This window comes from Oreochromis niloticus, linkage group LG2 (assembly GCF_001858045.2).
Source record: "Oreochromis niloticus isolate F11D_XX linkage group LG2, O_niloticus_UMD_NMBU, whole genome shotgun sequence".
NCBI classification, from domain to species: Eukaryota; Metazoa; Chordata; class Actinopteri; order Cichliformes; family Cichlidae; genus Oreochromis; species Oreochromis niloticus.
Window position 1 is genome coordinate 35,993,702 of NC_031966.2, and position 6,000 is coordinate 35,999,701.

Genomic DNA, 6,000 nt, shown 5'->3' on the forward strand with positions numbered 1-6,000 from the left:
GCATGTAGTAAAACTGAGTCGACCTACATTTGGTCTTTCCAGACAGAACGTGACTCCTTCCAAGATCACGAAACATGACTGTTCATACTTTTCAACAACAGTGAAACTGTAGCAGCAGTTTTGTGCTCCATCACAAAGAGTATTCAAAGAAAAACCATTATTCAATGGGATTCATTTTATGAGCAATAATCAAAGGATATAAATGTATCTATGTTTAAAGATCTCACATTGTGCCCTCTGTGTTAACGTCTTCAGGGATGGGCAGAATGAATGGTAAGGATGTTTTGAGAACCTACTCAGCACTCCAGAACAAGCGTGGAACAGTTTCACGTTTTGCTGGATGTCTGGTTGTTTCATCTCGTCCATTGTCAGAGATGGACTGTGGGATTGGAGGTGCTTTTGACAGGGAATGTGGGCCAAATGTAATGAGAATGCCTCACACTAAGTTTGGAGACTCCTTTGAAAGAGGAAGGGGTTGGTATTTATAGGGTTTTGTTTGAAAGCCACTGACGCTTACTTCCACTCATGCAATTTTTTTTTCTCTCTTCTGTTTGCTCACTTTTATAGGAAGCTCCCATGGAGCCCACGCCATGGTCGTCGCATTAGAGAATTTCTCTGGATTCATCGAACACGTGACGACCGTGGCGAAAAAGACATGCTCCTGCAGGGACTGCCGCTTTTAAACAAAAATAAAAGTAAATTCTTTTCTCTTCCGTTTGCACACTTATATAAAAAGCTCCCATGAACATCACGCCATGGTCGTCGCATTAGAGAATTTCTCTGGATTCATCGAACACGTGACGACCGTGGCGAAAAAGACATGCTCCTGCCGGGACTGCCGCTTTTAAAACAAAAATAAAAGTAAATTCTTTTCTCTTCCGTTTGCACACTTATATAAAAAGCTCCCATGAACATCACGCCATGGTCGTCGCATTAGAGAATTTCTCTGGATTCATCGAACACGTGACGACCGTGGCGAAAAAGACATGCTCCTGCCGGGACTGCCGCTTTTAAAACAACAGCCCCTACCTCTCCAACTTCTATTTGCAACATTAGAGACTAACACTTTGGTTACAGAGGGATAGTCCTGGTGTAGAACTGCACTCTCTCACCCACCACATGACAGCCCTGCTAATATGGAGGAACTACACCAGGAGCAAACAAGACTGGGGAACAGAAAGAGCCACTCACACAGGATGTTTCCACACAGCAGAATTCAACGCAGGAGACGGTTTCTCGTCTACTTAAGAATCAAGAGGCTGTTTTTGCTGCTTTAGACGAACAAAAGCACAAGCTGGTCATTTTAACTCCATCAGAGCTGGTAAACCTCCAAAAGCTGGCAGCTGTACTTGAGTCATGCAGGTAAAGAAAACTACTCAACTTATTGTTACCGTTTCTTATTGTAACGGTCAGCTCAATAGCTGACAGTTATTGTGGAGATTAAAAACCAATTTTCTTGAACTGTCTACTACAGGTTTGTGACCGAGCTTCTTGGAGGTGAGACATACATCTCGTGTTCAGTGGCTTCACCTGCTTTCTGCCACCTGCATCACACCATGGAGGTCTCTGATGATGACTCAAACTACATGGTGAAATTTAAGACTGCCTTCACAAAAGACCTATCCCAACATGTAGCTACACTCAACCATCAGTGGCTCAAGACAGCTACTGTGCTTGACCCAGGCTTTAAAGGATTTAAAATGTCTTGCAAGGGGAGAGCGAGAAGAGGTTTGGAGCAGCCCTGCTGCAGGAACAGTGTGAAGATGCCACCGCAGAAGAGCCAGCAGAGATAAAGTGCCTCCTCCTCTCTGATTCAGATGAGGAAGCCCTGTGTAAAAGGGCCCCGACATTGTACAGAGCAGAATGCACCATCAGTGAGACAGACTGCCCACTGCAGTGGTGGTCCGGTGGAGCAGGGACCCACCCACAGCTGTCTGTCCTGGCCTGCAAGTATCTGATTGGTCCTGCCACTTTTGTCCCATGTGACAGACTGTTCTCACTTACAGTAACATAGTAACGAAAAGCTGCTCTGAACATGTGAACAGTTTGTCTAAGTAACTGGCTGAAAGAGACAGTAAATAAGCATGGAGGCATTGTGAGTCCAATGGGTTTGTTATTTTTTGCACTAAAATGTTGGATGATCAAACCGTTTAGCCTAACGTACAAAATAATGTTGGCTGAGGTTCCTCAGAGTTGGTGTAGGGTGAAGCTGCTCAAATAACCTTTTATGTTTGTGCCTTATTTTTTTAAGAAGAAAAACAGCACTTTGTGTTGATATTGTTGTTATTATTTAAAGACAATACAATTGTGAAAATGTACTTAAAATAGCACTTTATTTTTAAGTCTGCCCAATTTTGGCCAGGGATGTTATTGTTGTTTTGAATTGAGATGCTGTTTAAATGCCCCCCCCGTCTATTATTTTAATCTGTTGACCACTAAAACCCTTTTAAATAAAACACATTTGAGCTTTGGGGAAAATCCTCTTGTGTAATTAATTGAGATTAGTTATTTACAAAGCCTCTGATTTTATTTTATTTTATTTATTTTTTTTAAATCGAGCCCCACCCCAAATGTACCCACACACACACATATTTGTTTTTTATACTGTAGTTTTATGGTCAGGCATTGCAGAGCAACAAGCATTTCATTGCACGTTGTTCCTTGTATGAGACAAATCAAATTTGAATTTAACATCATCTATAGCAGCACCTTTGCCATCATTCCCAGTCTGCCTAGAAACACAAGAACCCTTTCCAACAGGTATTACACCAGAACAATTTTGACTGTCCCAAATCAAGTTTTTCCACAGACACCTGGTCTGTACTCTGTGGGTCCCCACTTCTTAATCCCTTTAATAAATCCAATATTATGTGCACGGGTGCTGGAGAACCAAGCAGTTTGTTCTTCTTGGGGAAACAAGGGAACCAGTGCTTCATGCAGATGAGCTGCATCAAGCAACGCAGACAAATTTTCTAACTGAGACTAGACATTAGAAACATTATCCTCAAATTGCATTCATTCTTTAATAACCTTTATAGCACTTTTAATTTCATTAATCTCAACGCGGCATTCTGTTTGAAACCTTTAATTTCCCGAGGCTGTAACAGTACGTTTCTGATGTCTTTTCTTTCTATTGCATTCATTGGTTTGCCTCCATTTTTCTTTAAAAAAAAAATTAAAATTAAACTGCACCTTATCAGCCAAACAGCTTCATCAGTTAATGACATTCAGTTCAATAAACTTTGGCCACACACACCATTAACAGGAGAAATGTATCCCCCACTAATCTACCTGTTAAACTAAACTAGCTAACTCAGCCTAGTCTTCTGTGCATACTAGCGGTGGGTATTTATGTACCTCCATACCGACAGCCTCGAACAAGACAGACAGTCTTAAACAAGGACTGCGGCGGTACTCCCAAGCCAATGGCTTCAGCCGCCTGATGCACAATAGCTAGAAAACAAATCAGTACAACGCCTAATGCAGCTGTACTGCTGAAACCTAACAGGGGAGTAAATAACTCCTGATTGAAACCAGCTGTGTGAAGCCATAAGCTTATTCTAAAGGCTGCGTGGACAACGGCAGCAGCGAACCGGGCTCACCAGTAAAAACTCGTATCTCCATATAAATAATCGAATATAAAACTTATAATCTCTTCTCTTGACACGATATTGCGCCTCCTCCAATATAACCAACGACCGCCGCAGGCTAAACATGGGGACACTGACTACTTGCAACAATAAACACTTCTATATGGGGCGCCGTTTGTAAACTGAAACATGCCGAAATTAACGGCAACATTTTTCCACATTTAGCTCTAAATCTTACAAAAACATGTTTTTTCCGAGTCATTTTTTTACAACATTTAGTATTTGCGCCTTTTATTCAACCATTATACCGCCCACAAGCACACAACAGGACACAGGAGCAAACATACAACAAGTGCTCAGACTGTGCAAACAAACATGACTGCGACTCACAAAGTGTTACACCAATTATTCCAGCAAATATTCACTCAGAGAATCAGCCTACGGCATCAAACTGTGCATTAAGCTGCGGTCAACAGAAAGCTTCTCCTCATGCTCACCCTACCTTTCCGCTCATCAAACAGCAGGTGCGGTGAACAGGTGAGTGCCATTATTTATCCTCTAATACATACCCGGGAGCCACGCCCCACAACCGTGCACCAATACAGCGTGTGGACTAAACCAGGGCCCTGTTTCAGAAAGCCGGTTTAGTGCAAACTCTGAGTAAGTATACCCTGAGTTAACGAAAACTCTGAGTTTTCGGTTTCACAAAGCGAGTTTAGATTAATTCTGGGTGAGTTACTATGACGACACACTCCGTGAAGCTAACCTGCCCCCTAGCAGGTTTACTTCAACTAACCCTGACTTTCTCCGCCTCTTTGTCGGAAATCTGACTGTAGGAAGTGTCAGACATGGCGTGCCCCTTCCTTGAAGAGCCAGTAGATGTTGAAGCCCAAATTCTCCGCAGAGCTCTCCGCCGGGAGAGAGTGATTAGAGCGCGTTTGGACATTTTATCATTTCCTGATGATTTTCTGTGTGAACGTTTTTCAGCACAATCTATAATTTATTTGAATAACATCCTCAGGCCTTATATTGCTCATGTGACACATCGCGGACATTCTCTCCGTTCTGTACATATTATTTGTATTGCACTTCGTTTTTTTTGCAAACGGGAGCTTTCTGTATAATATTGGTGACGCTGAGCACGTTTCCAAGGCTACCGTCTGTCGGGCAGTCAGGAATGTTACAGTTGCACTGAAACGTCTCCTGTACTCGTTTGTGGTGTTCCCCGGTCATAGACCCACAAGATTTATCAAAGAGGGATTCCACAAAATTGCAGGTATCAGGATGAACAAAACCTAATTCATGATGTGGTGATACTTGAACTACTACTTAGATTTTACATTTATTTTCAGGGTTCCCAGGCGTGATTGGCTGTGTAGATGGCACTCACATTCCAATCATTGCTCCTTCAGTAAATGAAGGAGACTATGTGAACAGGAAGTCTTTCCACAGCATTAATGTACAGGTACATAGTTCCCTGTAGCATTTCAAACTAACAAATTATTTCATTATTGTAATGGAGTATAGTAATTTACCTCTTATGTAGGCACTTGTGTCTTGTGGGGTTATTGACTCAGAGGATGTCCCCGCAGAGATGCCTTCAGCCACAGGGCGCCCACTGTTTTGGCTGGGGCCAACTGCTCAGTCTCTGTGAGTGGTGGTGGTGGAGGACCCCCACCTGTTTTTTGGGCCTCCGCTTTTTTTCTGTCGGCTATAACGGGTCACATTTGAGCATACAGAGTAAGCAACTATGTACTTGTAATGTGCTCAGATAATTTCAATAAGTGCTTACAGAAAGAAAATTAAGGTGGCCTCTAACTGCAATTGATTTACATAGAACAAACAGACCAAGCACTATGGCTCATAATACAATTACACCTTACCTGTTTGGACTATATTTTTATATTTCATTTTTACTTGCTGCCAGGAACGTTTGGGGCCTGTTGGGTTGCACATGCGCTCACATCACATCACAAAATAAAATGTATAACATAAAAAATAAAATGAAATATAATAAAATAACGTGTTAAATGGGTGGAAATCCCTAGATCAATGTTTAAATTAACACTCACGCATTGACTCTGTCGGCTATGTTTTGCCATGCATGCTCCCTTTCTTTTGCAGCTGCGGCTGTGTTACTTTTTTTCCGCAAAATTTGCATGTTATCGGCATATGCTGCCATCAGAATTTCGGCCTCAAGCGCTGTAAAATACATTGACCGCGCCTTCTTTCCCTCCGTCTCCATGGTGACTCGCTTAATCTGTGCTCCACTAATCAGGGCTTTATGTATCCTCGTGCGCGCGCTTAACTTGGGGTTAAAGCAACTCCGCGTTGATTGAACTAATTGTTATCAGCCTTTCTGAAACCGAATATTCCGAGTTGGACAGTTCGGGGTTACTCAACCCTGAGT